Genomic DNA, 12,188 nt, shown 5'->3' with positions numbered 1-12,188 from the left:
TAGAGTGGAGAGTGAAGCATCCAGCTTATAAGAAGTGAGGGCATATGCTTAAGAATACCCACACTTGCTGATAATACCCACTCGACCTGACTTCAGTGGCTGGATGATTAGAACTCAACTAGAAGAGAAAGAAGTGGAAAAAAAGAGTAATCTGATACAACTTGATGAACTTGTCCTACACCTATGGATGCAGTAGCTCAAAAGAGGGAACTAATTTTTACAGCAAGGATCATTCCCACCCCATCAATACACAGGGTTGGGCAACTTGGACATTGGCTACCCAAAATGGGGGGCTCCAAAGGCAAGAAGTGACTAGGCTTACAAACTTTCAAGAGGGTGCCTAGATGAAGAGGGCATGGAGGAAGGTAGAATCTCCACTGAGTAGTATCCAATCTGTCTAGGCGGGGCTGATGAAAGAAAATGCTGATAGGTCTCTTGTGATAAAATAGTGAATAATTGTTATCAGGACTGATTATGAGGGTTGGAAATGTAAAAGTAGATGTTTTGTGGCAAAAGGAGGGGTGTGATTGACTTTGCAGTCCAGGAGTGGAGGTCCTTAAGACCAGCAAGTGAGAGGAGTGGAGTACAGGACCCTACCTAGAGTGGCAGTGATGCCAGAGATGGAGGCAGAGTTGATGAAGTGGAGACATAGAGCAGCTGGGGACTCTGGACCTAGAGGGAGAGAGGGGCTGTGTGCTTGACGAGTAGCGGGAGGTCTTGCAGGGTATACTCTTTAGTTGGCTAATGATGCATGGAGGGGATTGTAACCATGGCAATGAGGCAATATACGATAGGATGAATGTAAAGCTAATGTTCTCCCATCTAAATTATCACATAATTCACAATAAAACATTCAGAAACAAAAAAAGAAAATACCATGGCTCCTCTGACATCCATTTTTTTCTTCTTCTTTCTTGTCTTCTTAGTGAACTTTTGCTCCCTCCCTGTAATGATGTTCTTGATGTCATTCCATAACTCTTCTGGGCTTTGGCCATTAGTATCTAATGCATTAAATTTGTTCTTCAGATGGGATATATTCAAGTACATGTTTTGGCTCTCCTTCAGCTTCAGCCTGAACTTGCATATGAGCAACTGATGGTTTGTTCCACAGTCTGCCCCTGGCCTTGGTTTGGTTGATGATTGGAGCTTTTCCAATGTCTCTTCCCAAAGATATAGGCAATTTGATTTCTGTGTATTCTGGTGAGGTCCATGTGTATAGTCATCTTTTATGTTGTTTTAAAAATGGATTTGTAGTAAATAAATCATTGGTCTTGCAAAATTCTACTATGTGATCTCCAGAATGGTCTCTATCACCAAGCCCATATTTTCTAACTCTTTGTTTCCAAACTTCACATTCCAATCACCATTAATTATCCATACATCTTGATTACATGCTTGATCAAGTTCATACTTAAGAAGCTTGTAGAATTCTTCAATTTCATTGTCACTGACTTTAGTGGTTAGTGCATATATTTTAATAATAGTGGTAGTAACTCGTCTTTTCTGTAGGCATAAGGATATTATCCTATCACAGACAGAATTGTACTTCAATTCTTGAAATACTCTTTTTGATGATGAATGCGACACTATTCCTCTTCAATTTGTAATTCCTGGCACAGTAAGCCATATGATTGTCAGATTCAAAATGGCCAATACCAGTCCATGCAAGAGCTGCAGGATAATGCACTGGACTGCAAGATCTGTTTGAACCACAAGGTGAGCAGTTTAAACCCACCACCCACTCCTCGGAAACTCCTATACCGGGTTGCTCAGTCAGAACCTATTCGACAGCACTTAACAACGACAACAATGCCTAGGATAGTAATCTTTATTCATTCCATTTCTTTGTTGACAACTTCCAGTTTTCCTAGACTCATACTTCATACATTTCATATTCCAATTATTAATGGATGGTTTGAACTGCAAAGTCGGTGGTTCAAGCTCACCAACCACTCCTCCGAAACCCTATACAGGGTCGCTATGGTTTGGAACCGACTCGATGGCACTTAACAACAACAACAGCTGTTTTTATTCCTTTTGAGTTCTTCCCAATCGGCAAATGAAGGTCCCAATAGCTTTATTCCATTGGCATCATCATGGTCAACTCTACTTTGAGGAAGTAGCTCTTCCCTGGTTGCATTTGAGTGTCTTTCAACCTGAGGGGCTCATCTTCAGGCACAATCTCTAACAATATTTGGGTGCTTTTCAGTACTATGTCTTTCATCTTTCAGTACTATATCTTACATTAAGGAGCCTTGGTAGCATAGTGTGTTATGTATAGGGCTGCTCACCACAGCTCAACAGTTAAGAATCCACCAGTTGCTCTGTGAGAGAAAGATGTGGCTTTCTGTGCCCATAAAGATTTACAGCCTTAGAAACCCTATTTAGCATCCCTATTATTTAGAACCGACTTAACAACAACAACAAAAAGATCACTCCTGTTGGACAGGTTTCAGTTGAGCTTCCAGACGAAGACAGACTAGGAAGGAGAGGTAGACTGCTTCTGAATTAACCACTGAAAACCTTATGAATAGCAGCGGAACATTGTCAGATATGCTACTGCTATTGTGCCCCTTCTTATTGGTTTTGACTCATAGAGACCCCATACAGAGTTTCTGAGGCTGTAAATTTGACTCTACTGGTATTTAAAATACTGGTGGCATAGCTTACAGCAGCACAGCAACACACAAACTGCCACAGTGCGACAAACTGACAGATGAGTGGTCAGTGTATGTTGTTGTGTTTCTAAGGATTGTCGTCTAGTATGTTCCAACTCAAAGCAACCCTGTATAGTGTTACCATGGAACAGATGGTAAATTTGAACTTTTGACAGTGTGATTCAAACCGACCTTGTAGTCCAGTTTTTAATCTACAGTGATACACCAGGTCAGTGTATATTGTTGTTGTTAAGTGTCACTGAGTCTGTTCCTACGCATAGTGTTTCTGAGACACAGCTGGTGGATTTGAACTGCTGACCTTGTAGTTTGCAATCCAATGCAGATCCTACAACACTACACCAGGAGTCCAGGTTAGGATATAGTCACTGCTTATGTTACTGAAGAAGGGTATTTGTCATGAAAAAAGGTATTTGCAATGAAGAAATTCTTGGTCCTGCAAAATCATAGTGTAGAACCATAGGCATTATTTCTATCATCACAGCCATGTTTTTCAACTGACGATCCTTCTTCGTTTCTAACTATTGCATTCCAATAACCAATAGTTATCAAATTCATCTTGATTGCATTTTTTCCAGTTTGAGACTTCAGAAGTTGGTAAAAATCTTCGGTTTCCTCATTTTTGTCATTAATGGTTGGTGTGTAAGTTTGAATAGTAACTATATTAACTGGTCGGTCTTCCTTTTAGGAGTGTAGATATTATCCTATCACAGATAGTGTTGTGCTTCAAGATAGATCTTAAAATGTTCTTTTTAACAGTGAGTATGATGCCATTTAGTTAGTCATTTTTGGCATAGCAGACCATATGATCGGTCTGATTCAAAACGGTTAGTACCAATTCATCCCAGCTCATTAATGCCTAGTATCTTTATGCATTCCATTTAATTTTTGATGACTTCCAATTTTACTAGATGCTTGTTTCCTACATTCCACATCCTAGTTATTAATAGTTGTTTGCAGCTGTTTCTCCTCATTTGAGTCGTGCCACATCAGCAAATGAAGGTCCCAAAAGCTTTACATCACCCATGTCAGTGAAGTTGACTTTACTTTGAGCAGTCAGCTCTTACCCAGTCATATTTTGAGTGCTTTCCAACTTTAGGGCCTCCTCTTCTGGCGTTGTATCAGACAATGTTTCACAGCTATACAGAAGGTTTTCACTGTCCAGCTTTTTAGAAGCAGACCTCCAAGTCCTCCCTTTTAGTCTGGAAGCTTCACTGTAACTTGGCCACCATCGGTGACCCTGCTGGTATTTGAAACACCGATAGCATAGCTTCCAGCATCATAGCAACAAGTAAGTCCCCCAAAACTGACAGATGAGTGGTGGAAGATCATACTGTTCAAGATGTAGTCTTAGGCTGGTTCTTATTACCACTTTGTGTCTACCTAAGCCACCATCATCTCTTACATAAACTACTGCAAATTTATTAGACTACTATCCCCAAATTTGGTCTCTGCTCTCATTCTTACCCACCTACAGTCTGTTCTTCAAAAAGTAGCCTTTAAAGTCCTACCTTTATCCTGCACAAATTCCTCTGAGGGCTTCCCATATAACATATAATAAAACCATAAGTCTTTCTCCTGGCCTGTGCATCTCGGCATGATGAGGTTTCTCCAACCCCATCGCCTTCTCTCCCACTTGCTCACTTGACTCCATTTTGTTTCTTGTTTTAGGGCTTTTACTCTTTCTTCTTTTTCTAGTTCTTCTTTTCTTCCAGTCCCTTATTTAAGTCCCTGATTAAATATCGGCTCCTTACATGTCTGGCTCCATCACTCTCCTTTCCTTTACCCTGATTGACTTTTCATCAGTGCCGTAATTAAATTTTCTTCTGTAACATGATATCCATGGCTATAATACTCCATCATATATAGTTCCTATTGTTAGATCTTTAGGTTATTTTTCTTTTTGAGTACTATAATGTAAATATTTTATCTTTAGCACTTTAATTTCATAAGATTCCACCATTTCAGCCTGACAGAGGTGGTTTTGTGTATATGTTAGGTGTCATCAAGTTGGTTCCAACTCAGAGCAACCCTCTGCTCAATAGAATAAAACACTGCTCAGTTCTGTGACATATTCACAGTAGTTGTTATGTTTGAGACCATTGTTGCTGCTACTATGTCAATCTATCTGGTTGGGTTCTTACTCTTTTTCACTGAGCCTCTGCTTTTCCAAATATGATGTCTCTTCAAAGACCAGACAACATGTCCAAAGTACAAGAGATGAAGTCTCAGCATCCTCGTTTCTAAGGAGAATTCTAGCTATGATTCTTCCAACACAGATTTGTTTGTTCTTGTGGCAGTCCATGGTACTTTCAATATTCTTCACCAACACCATAATTCAAATGCATTGATCCTTCCACGATCTTCCTTATTCACTGTCCAGCTTTCACATGCATGTGAGGCTATTGAAAATACCTTGGCTTTTGTCAGACAAACCTTAGTTCTCAAAGTCACATCTTTATTCTTTACTTTACTTTAAAGATGGTTCTTTTTTTTGCAGCAGGTTTGTTTAACACAACGTGTGCATTGATTTATTGACTGCTTCTTCTATGAGCATTGATTGCAAACCCAACAAATTGAAGTCTTTGAAAACTTCAATATTTTCTCAGTTTGTTGCGTTATTATTTACTGGTCCAGTTGTGAGGATTTTTATTTTCTTGACATTGAGGTGCAATATGTACTGAAGGCTGTGGTCTTTGATCTTCATCAGTATTTTAAGTCCTCTTCACTTTTAGTAAGCAAGGTTATGTCATCTGTATGTCACAGATTGTTAATGACTTTTCCTTCAATCTTGATGCCACATTCTTCTTCATGTAATCTAACTTCTTGAATTATTTTTTCAGCATACAGATTGAATAAGTAGGGTGAAATGATACAATCCTGACTCAAACCTTTCCTAATTTTAAATGATTCTGTATCCTTTTGTTCTGTTCTAACAATTGCCTCTTGGTCTCTGTATTGGGCCCTTGTGAGCACAATTAAGTGTTCTGAAATAACCATTCTTTGCAATGTTATCAATAGTTTGTTATGATCCACCCAATCAAATGTCTTTATATAGTTAATAAAACACAAGTAGACAGCTTTTTAATATTCTCTGCTTTCAGTCAGATCCATATGATATCAGCAATGATATCCCTTGTTCCTTGTCTTCTTCTGAATCCAGCTTGAATTTCTGGCAGCTCTGCACCAATGTACTGCTATAACCATTTTTTAATTACCTTCAACAAAATTTTACTTGTCTGTGTTATTAATGATATTGTTTGATGATTTCCATATTTCATTGGGTCACCATCTTTGATTTGGACACAAATATGGAACTCTTCCAGTTGGTAGGCCAGGTAACTATCTTCCAAATTCCTTGATACAGATGAATGAGCACCTCCTGTGCTACATCAATTTGTTGAAACATTTCAGTTTATATTCCATCAATTCCTAGAGCTTTGTTTTCACCAATGCCTTCAGTATTCCTTGGACTTCTTCTTTCAATACCATTGGTTCTTGATCATGTGTTATCTCTTGAAATGGTTGAACTTTGACCACTTCTTTTTGGTATAGTGACTGTGTAGTGCTTCCATCTTCTTTCGATGTTTTCAGTATTTTGACCATAGAGTCGGTCAATATTTTAGTCGAGGCTTGACTTTTTCTTCAGTTCCTTCAGTTTGAGAAATGCTGAACATGTTCTTACTTTTTGATTTTCTAACCCCAGGTCTTTGTACATTTCATCATAATACTTGACTTTATTTTCTCTAGCTGCCTTTTGAAATTTTCTATTCAGCTCTGTTATTTCATAATTTATTCTAGTTACTTCAGCTTCTAGGCTCAAGAGCAAGTTTCATAGTCCCTTCTGACACCCACTTTGGTCTTTTCTTTTTTTCCTGTCTTTAAAATGACCATTTGCTTTCTTCATGTATGATGTTTTTGATGTCATCCCATAACTCTTCTGGTCTTCAATCATTAGTGTCTAATGTATCAAATGTGTTCTTGAGATGGTTTCTAAATTTAGGTGGGAAATACTAAAAGTCATATTTTGGCTTTCATGGACTTGTTTTAATTTTCTCCAGCTTCAGCCTGAACTTGCATATGAGCAATTTATGGTCTGTTCCATAGTCTATCCCTGGCCTTGGTTTGCCTGACGGTATTGAGCTTCTCCACTGTCTCTTCTCACAGATGTAGTCAGTTTGAATTTTGTGAATTCTATTTGGTGAGGTCAATGTGTATAGTCACTTTTTTGGTTGTTGAAAAAGGTATTTGCAATGAAATAAGTCATTTTATCTCTAGCATAGTTCCTATCACCAAGGAGCTCTGGTAGTGTAGGGGTTACGAATTGGGCTGCGAACCACAAGGCCAGCAGTTTGAAACTACCAGGTGTTCTGTGGGAGAAAGATGAGGCTTTCTGCTCCCATAAAGATTTATAGCCTCGGAAACCCTGTACAGGGTTGCTGTGAGTTGGAACCGACTCCATGGCACACAACCAACCAACCAGTTTCTATCACCAAGGTCATATGATCCAGCTACTGATCCTTTCTCTTTGTTTCTATCTTTCACATTCGAACACTAGTAATTATCAATGCATCTTGACTGAATATTTGATTAGTTTCAGACTGAGGAAGTTGGTAGAAGTCTTCAATTTTATCATCACTGGCTTTGGTAATTGGTGCATAAATTTGAATAATAGTGGTATTAACTGATCTTCCTTGTTTGTTGCTGTTGTCAAGTGCCTACGAGTCGGTTCCAACCCATAGTGACCCTGTCTGTATAGGGTTTCTGAGAAGTGGATGGTGGGCTTGAATCACTGACCTTGCAGTTCAAACTGACTTTGCAGTCCAGTACATTAACCCAGTGCCACAGCAGGACTCCCTTGTAGGCATATGGATTTTATCCTGTCCCAGTCAGCACTGTACTTCAAGATCTTGAAACGTTCTTTTTTGATGATTAATGTGACACCATTCCTCTTCAAGTTTTTACTCCCAGCATACTAAATCATATGATTGTCTGATCAAAATACCAGTCTGTTTCAGCTTGCTAATGCCCAAGATATTGATCTTTTTGCATTCATTTTTGACAACTTCCAATTTGCCTAGATTTATGCTTTGTATATTCCATGTTCTGATTATTAAGGGAGGTTTGCAGCTGTTTCTTCTCACTTTGAGTTGTGACACACCAGCAAATGAAGAGCCTGAAAGCGTAACTCCATCTATGTCATTAAGGTCAACTCTACTTTGAGAATGCAGTTTTCCCCAGTCATATTTTGAGTGTTTTCCAAACTGAGGGGCTCATCTTCGGGCACTGTATTTGACAATGTTCTGCTGTTATTTTCAAGGTTTCTGTAGCTAACAATTCAGCTCTCCTTCTTCCTAGTTTGTGCTAATCTGGAAGCTCAGTTGAAAACTGTCCACGTGACCCTGCTGGGATTTAAAATGCCAGTGGCATGGTTTCCAGCATCACAGCCACAAACAAGCCAGCACAGGACAACAGACCGACAGATGAGTGATGGAGAGGTGATTGGGGTCCTTCTATAATCAGGTATTGTTCGAAATGATTTACATTTGATCTACTTCATTTAATGATACAGTGGAGAAACTGAGACAGAGAGTTTAAGTATCTTTTCACCCCTTCCTCCAGTCTACCAGCTGCCCCCGGTCTCTTTCCCAGCAGATGTCAGCAAACTTCCTCTGTCCTAGCATGTCACCACTGCTCTCTGTGAGAAAAACACTGAAGACTGAGTCATGTGCCATTAAAATACCTCTCCAGACTGATGTTAGCTTGTTCGCCAGTCCTCTTTGAGGAGGATATAGTAAAAACACTCTGAATGTTCTTTATTGTACTATCATGGAGCTATATTTTTCTATCTAGTCCACAAGGATATTGAGAGGCCTGGTTTGTTGCCATTTCATAACTATACAATGTCTGTGGAAGAATGTGTCTAGTTGAGGACCTATGAAAGAGAGGAAGTGAGATTGAACTAATGGACTCCTTCTTAGCAAGTCTCTATTGACTGGCATTCATCTGCTTGAGTCAATACAAGACATCCAATCAGTGCTAGAATTTTGCTACAAGTCTTTGTTTCTCAAATTAGGACATTCACCCCTCTGCAAGTTTCTACCATACTTAATAAAGTCTTATATATTGTTAGATTGTCTCTTTTCTCCCCAGGTATTATGATCATGAAGGCACATTCTTTTTGTGGTGTTAGGATGGGCCTATTTATTTGACTGTCCTGTTGTAATAAGTATTTGTGTGCACGCTGATGCTAAAAGCCTGGAGACTTAAATGCAGCAGCCAAGTGATCTCTTATCTCCTCACTATCTTAGACTTTAATTTCCTGTTGGCCATGTTTTTGCCTTTTTTTCCTGTATCAAAGATCATTCTTCTCCATAGAGAAGATTGAAACAAAATAGGAGCTGAGCAATTTTGTTTTCCCGGTGTCTAAATTAACTGTGTCATCTGCCCCAAACAGTAGGCCAACTCATCTCTTGTTCTCTTTCTTGTTCTGAAGATACCCCCGTGTCTCTTATTGATGTTCTATGTATGTACTAATCCCAAAACGTAGATGGTTGTGGTCTAGTATTTTCTTGACTTGATTCTTTCATTTTTGCTGCTCCTTTGTGTCTGTTCTGAGTTGCAAATTCTTTCTTCCTACTTTTATACCTATACTTGTAAAATGTAAGCTCATAGGAGACATAGAGATTTATTTTGATAACCCTCTCTTCTTCCTCTTGGAATTATGTATGAGTAGATATTCTGAATTATATTATGTGGAGCCTACAACCCTTCTAGAATAAAATTCTACATAATTAGAGTCTTTGGTTATGGGTTCATAGAGCAACTAACTTAGTGCCTTACACATACAAGTAGGAGACCTACAATCATAGTAACTATAGCTTATCTTTACTGAGTGGTTTTATGGTTCAGGCACCATTCTAAGGGCTTGATAAACATTACCTCATTGAATCCTTGTAATAAACATAAGGTAGGTCTTATTCCTGATTACAGATGAGGAAACTTGGATGCAGGGAGGTGACATTTGTACAGTTGTGAAGGCCTAAGGTCTGTCCAGATTTCCGAGTGTATACTTTAACCGCCACATTATGCCACCCTCTGCATTTGTTTAATTGCATTGAATCATACCTTCTTTTCTCTGGATTTGTGAAACTCTGCTTTTATACAGTCTAAGGAGCTGTAGGATAAGCACTGGACTACTAATGACAAGGTCAGCTGTTCAGACCCACCAGCTGCTCTTCAGGAAAAAGATGAGGCTTTCTACTCATATAAAAATTTACAGCATCAGAAACCCTATTTAGGGTCACTGTGAGTCAGAATTAACTTAACAGCAGTAGGTTTTTTAAGAAACACAAACTGCCCATATTTTCATCCTTTTCTCATACAAATCACAGGATGACAAAGTCCCTTTTCTAAGTGGCAGTCATTACCACTCTGTCATCCATCTAGTTCTGTCTAACTGGCCCAAAATAGACCCATGCAGCAGCTCTCTTCACAGCATCCTTGTCCCTCTGTGATATGACATTGTCAGCAGGGCAAGACTTTAGTGAATTAAATATTCTGCTTCTGGTAGAGTGGGGCTCTGACCAGACCGCAGAATGGCTGTCCCATCATCCGTCAGCCTACAGAGAACAGGGCAGACAATGGGAGGGACAGGTGCACCCTGCTGGGCCCTCTGTCTCATTACCTCTTATTTAACTTTACAGGCTCTGGGAATATTATGTTGGCTCTAAGATTTTTTTTCCTTCAACCAGGATTTATATGCCACCTGCTTTCAAAAAGAATGTGAAATTGTTTATAATAAAACGATGAAAAGACAGGACAATTAAATCACACATTTAAAAGAGAGTGGCAGAGAGAGGTAAAAAAATCACTTGGTTAGAATCCCTGATAAGAATTTTGATAGCATATGAAATGTATTTGATTAATTCCTGATATAAACATCAGGTCTGTAGAACTGAGGGAAAGACTCTAAAGTCCTAGAAGCCTAATGAAAGCATTGTGCATCTAGCAAACGCACACAGAATCATCTCTAGTGCTGCCCATGGTATACTCATTAATACTACCTTGCCTCAGAAGCCTCAGTGTAAGGCAGCAGAGAAACAATCGCATAGAATAGCCAGTCTGTCCAAGGGTCAAAGCCAGGATAATTCATCACTGTCACTGATAAAGGACCACAATAAATTTGTCTTTAAATTTTAATTCACTTTTACAGAGAAAGCTCATACTATTCATTTATCTCTCTATGCTACTGTTTTTAAGCACAGTGTTGGTGTAAATAATAATGGAAACATTTTAATTACCACACTTGCTTCAAGAGAAACTTAAGCTATAACTTAAATGCTGAACAAAATTTCCACTCAGGAATGAATAAGTGCAGAATGAATGAATGAGTGAATATGTACTCACGTGTTTTATAACACCGGTGAATCAGTCCAATCTTAGCTGTGTCATAAACACTTCTTTCATTGGAGCTGGGCGTGTCCTCTGGCAACACTTCCTGTTGTGACAAAAACTGGTACAAGAGGAGTCCTGAGTCAGACTCACGGCCAGAAACATGGTACTCGAGGCAGCTGGGTCAGGACAGAGAGCATAGACATCTCTCTACCCTCTGTCCAGACTTATACCCACACCCACCTTAGTATTTTTACAAATGACCAAGTTCTTTCTACAGCCATATGGAAAAACTGAGCAGAAATGTTGACTTTGGAGGCTGGGCTTGTGAATTTCTATGTCATTAAAGATATCGTGGGCTCTAAAAGTGAACACCACCACTCGTCTGTCAATTTGTTGTACTGTGGTGGCTAGTGAGTTGCTGTGATTCTGGAAGCTATGAGAGATGAACTACTTTTGAATATTTAGTCACTGAAAACCTTATGAATAGCAAAGGAACACTGTCAGATATAGTGCTGGAAAATGAGCCCCTCAGGTTGGAAGGCACTCAAAATGTGACTGGGGAAGAGCTGCCACCTCAAAGTAGAGTTGACTATGATGACACAAATGGAGTAAAGCCATTGGGAGTAAAACCTTCAGTACCTTCATTTGCTGATGGAGCACAACTCAAAATGAAGAGAAATTAAGCTGTTGTTGGTGGTGGGTGCCATTGAGTCAGTACTGACTCATTTATGCACAGCTGTAAACATCCATTAATAATCAGAACATGGAATGTATGAATTCTGAATCTAGGAAAATTGGACATTGTCAAAGATGAAATAGAATACATAAACATGGATATCTTAGGTGTTAGTGAGCTGAAATGGACTAGTATTGGCCATTTTGAATCTGAAAACCAGATGGTTTACTATGCCAGGAAGGACAAATTGAAGAAGAATTGTGTTGCATTCATCATCAAAAAGAACATATCCAGATCAGTTATGAGGTACAACGCTGTCTGTGATAGGATAATATCCATGCGCCTACAGCCTTCGATATGGATTACATCTCAATGTCAAGAAAACAAAAATCCTCACCACTGGACCAATAAACAACATTCTTATCAATGGAGAAAAGATT

The sequence above is a fragment of the Chrysochloris asiatica genome, unplaced genomic scaffold (genome assembly GCF_000296735.1).
Source record: "Chrysochloris asiatica unplaced genomic scaffold, ChrAsi1.0 scaffold00017, whole genome shotgun sequence".
Taxonomy (NCBI): Eukaryota; Metazoa; Chordata; class Mammalia; order Afrosoricida; family Chrysochloridae; genus Chrysochloris; species Chrysochloris asiatica.
This window is presented reverse-complemented; position numbering follows the sequence as displayed.